The sequence below is a fragment of the Papio anubis genome, chromosome X, assembly GCF_008728515.1.
Source record: "Papio anubis isolate 15944 chromosome X, Panubis1.0, whole genome shotgun sequence".
NCBI classification, from domain to species: domain Eukaryota; kingdom Metazoa; phylum Chordata; class Mammalia; order Primates; family Cercopithecidae; genus Papio; species Papio anubis.
In genome coordinates this window covers 83,155,919-83,160,203 of record NC_044996.1, presented here as the reverse complement: position 1 = coordinate 83,160,203, position 4,285 = coordinate 83,155,919, and the positions used below count along the sequence as shown (strand labels likewise).

Here is a 4,285-nt window from a genome sequence, read left to right as displayed (position 1 = left end):
GACATCTAGTCATTTGCAACAACATTGATGGAACTGAAGGTTATTATGCTAAGTGAAATAAGCCAAGCACAGAAAGAGAAACATTGCATATTCTCACTTATTTGTGAGATCTAAAAATCAAAACAATTGAACTCATGGACATAGAGAGTAGAGGGATGGTTACCAGAGGCTGGGGAGGTTTTGGGGGAGGTGGGAATGGTTAATGGGTAAAAAAATAAAGTAGTTAAAAAGAATGAATAAGACCTAGTATTTGATAGCACACAGGTGACTACAGTCAATAATAATTTAATTGTACATTTTAAAATAACTATAAGACTATAATTCGATTGTGTATAACACAAGGGATAAATGCTTGAGGTGACAGATACACCATTTTTGTGATATGATTATTACACATTGCATGTCTGCACCGAAATATCTCAAATACACCATAAATATATACACCCACTATCCACCCACAAAAATTAAAAAATAAAAAAATTGTAAAAAGAAAAAAAAAAGAATAACACCAAATTTACACAAACCCAGCTTTCCTGGATCTCTAGCTTATAGACAGCTGATTTTAGAATTTTTCAACTTCCATAACTGTGTGAGCCAATTCCTTATAATAAATCTCATTATATATCCCAGTGCTTGTGTTTCTTTGAAGAACTCGGACTAATACATATGCCAAGAAATTAGATAAATTTCAAGAAACACATAAACTACCAAAAATTAGTCAAAAAGAAGTAGAAAATTTGAACAGACTTATAACAAGCATAGAGACTGTGTTAGTAATTTTTAAAAAATCAAATTCCTAACTCATTGTAGGAGGCCAGTATTATCTCTATAACAAAGTCAGACAAGAGCAATCACCAGAAGAGTGCTACAGACCAATATTCTTTGAATATTGATGCAAAAATACTCCATAAAATTTTTAGCCAACTGAATACAACAGCATGTTAAAAGCACTATATGCCAAAATGAATTAAGAAGCATATAAAAAGAAATAAACAGCAAGACCAAGTGAAATTTATACCAGAAATGCAAGGCTGATTCAACATATAAGCATGAATCAATGCAATACACCATATTAATAGAATAAGGGAGAAAACCCACATGACCATCTCAATAGACACTGAGAAAGCATTTGATTAAATCCAACAGCCATTCATGATACAAACTCTCAACAAGATATTCCTTATCTTCTAGGAATAGAAGATAAGTTTGCCACCCAGCTACAAGTATCTGCAAAAAAACAACAAAACAAAACAAAAAAGCATAGCTAATATGATACCTAATAGTAAAAGCCTGAGTACTTACTTACCCGCATGTTCAGGAACTAGATGAGGATGTCCACTTTCATCACTCCTGTTCAACTTCTATTCAACACTGTAATGGAGATTTCCTAGACAAGAAAAAGAAGTAAATAGCATCCAGATTGGAAAGAAAGAGGTAAATCTATCTCTATTTGCAGATGGCATAATCTTACACAGAAAATTCATAAAGGATACACACACACACACACACACACCCCTATAATAGCTAACAACTAAGTTCAGCAAAGTTGCAAATACTAAATCAATATAAAAATTAGTTGTATTTCTATACACTAGCAATGAACAATCAAAATGAAATTTAGCAAACAATTCCAGAGGAAGTGACATTAGGAAGAGAGTGGAAAAGGAAGCCCTAGACTGTCCTTTCTTGCACAGAGACATCAATTCAACAACAATTCTTTATGAGAAATACAGAAACCATTTAAGAAGCTCCTGCACCCCACATGAGCATGACATCAGCTGCATCAAAGTCAGTTAGAATATCTGGGGCACTCGCTCACCCTGTTCTTTCGCCTGGCTCAGCATGGAATAATCAGGAGAGAACTCCCAGCTTCTGGCTTCCCTATGGAGGGGGAAACAGAAGGCTGAATCATACATCCAATGTTCAGACAAAGTTGATGGTTAACATTAGCATGCACTCCCTCACCATGTTCTCTCCCCCTGGTGCAGAGTGGAACCAGTGGGAGAAAACTTCCAATTCCTGGCTTCTCCATGGAAAGGTAAAGAGTTGGTGGGTGTGTCAAACATTCCAGCTTTTTCAGGGGCTGTATGAGGAACTGGTTTCTATCTTGTCTGTCTCAGAATGCTGACTGAATGCTGACTGAATTCTAGACACTTGGGGGCATCTGAGAACAAAAGAGAGGAGGATGTTTGGCTGCTACTCTAAAGGACCCATGGTACAGCAGACAGAGGCCGATTCAACTCAGTGGCCTTTCCTTCATGGGTAAATGGAAGAGTGAGTGGAGTGGTGCATGTGTTTAATGTTCAAGATTTTCAGGAGGCTGGCTGAGGGACTGGTTACTGTCTCACCAACTCAGAGCACTGACATAATCCAGCATACATGTTTCTAGAAACATGGGGACCACTGAGAATAAAAAAGAATTGGATGCTTTGTGGCAGCTCCAGAGAATCTGCAGTACCACACACAGACACTAGGGGAAGCAAAAGATTATGAGCCCCTAAAAAATAAACCAGAATATTCCTCAGGTTGGTAATTTACATACACAAATTCAGAGAAGATATATCCGCAGAAAATATTTGAGAGACCTCCAGAATCTCTGGCCAGATTGATTGATGAAGGTCTTTTTCCATACAAAGACAGAGTGTAAAGACCAGTAGAGATAGGTATTTTTTTCAAATGCACAGAAAACAGCACCAATTTATAAGCCACACAACAAAACAGGGTAATATAACCCAATTAAAGGAACAAAATAAATCTCCAGAAACCAACTCTTAAGAAATTAAGATAGCTTCCTTTCCAACTTAGACCCAGCAGAATGGCTCCCGCAAAGAAGGATGATGACAAGAAAAAGAGCCATTCTGCCATTAACAAGGGGGTGACCCAAGAGTACACTATCAACATTCACAAGCGCATCCATGCAGTGGGCTTCAAGAAGCGTGACCCTCGGGCACTCAAAGAGATTCGGAAATTTGCCATGAAGGAGATGGGAATTCCAGATGTGCGTATTGCTACCAGGCTCAACAAAGCTGTCCCGGCCAGAGGAATAAGGAATGTCCCATACCCTATCCATGTGCAGTTGTCCAGAAAACATAATAAGGATGAAGATTCACCAAATAAGCTCTACACTTTGGTTACCTATGTACCTGTTACCACTTTCGAAAATCTACAGACAGTCAATGCGGATGAAAACTAAATCACTGATCGTCAAAAACATCAAATAAAGTTATAAAATTGAAAAAAAAGAAATTAAGATAAATGAACAACCTGACAAAGAATTCAAAACAGCTGTTACAAAGATGCTCAGTGAACTCATGAAAACTGTGCATAAACAAAATGAAAATATCAACAAAAAATAGAACATATAAAAAAAGAACAAAACATTTTTTTTTTGCTGCTGAATAATGTAATAACTGAATTGAAAAATTCACTAGAGAATTTTTCAACAGGAGACTTGACCAAGCAGAAGAATCAATGGACTCACAGACAAGTCCTTTAACATTATCCAGTCAGAGGAAGAAAGAAAAAAAAAAAAAAAAAAGCTAGCTGAGTTTGGTGGCACATGCCTGTAGTCCCAGCTACTTGGGGGGCTTGAAAGCAGGAGGATCACTTGAGCTCAGGAGTTTGAGGACCAGCCTGACAACATGGTAAAACCCTGCACAGTGCACCAAAATTTTAAAAGCCAAAAAGAAAACATGAAATGAGTTTTGGTGGCAGCCACAGTCCCAGCTACTTGGGGGCTGAAGTGAGGAGGATAGCTTGAGCCCAGTGGAGGTTGAAGCTGCAGTGAGCCAGCAAGTTCATGCCACTGCACCCCCAGCTTAGCAGAAGCTAAACGTGAGACCCTGTCTCAAGAAAAAAAGAAAAAAAAGAAAAATAGTGAAGAACAAAGCTGAAGAGACTCATGAGACACCATCAAGCAGACCCAATATTAAGAATTCAGGAAGGAGGTTGAGAGAGGGCGCGGAGAAAGCTCTGTTTTGAAGACATTGTGACAAAACCCAAAATTTGGGAAAGAAAATGGACATCCATATCAAGGGATCCCAAAAGGATCTAACTTAGGATGAAACTAACGGAGTCTTACCAAGACAAATTACAACAGTTCCGTGAAAAAGTCAAAGATAAGAGAGTTTTCCAAGCAGCAAGTGCAAAGTGACTCATGATGTACAAGGAGTCCCCGTGAACCATCAGTAAATCTCTTCAGCATAAACTCTAGTGAGGCCAGAAGAAAGTGGGATGTATTTTCAAAGTGCTGAAAGAAAATACCGCTAACAAAAACAATACATTT

General features: G+C 38.1%; 1 pseudogene; it reads left to right on the top strand.

Annotated features, from left to right (window-relative positions):
• Nucleotides 1-248: 248 nt before the first annotated feature.
• On the top strand, nucleotides 249-3,498 carry LOC110742169 (annotated as a pseudogene).
• Nucleotides 3,499-4,285: the final 787 nt, after the last annotated feature.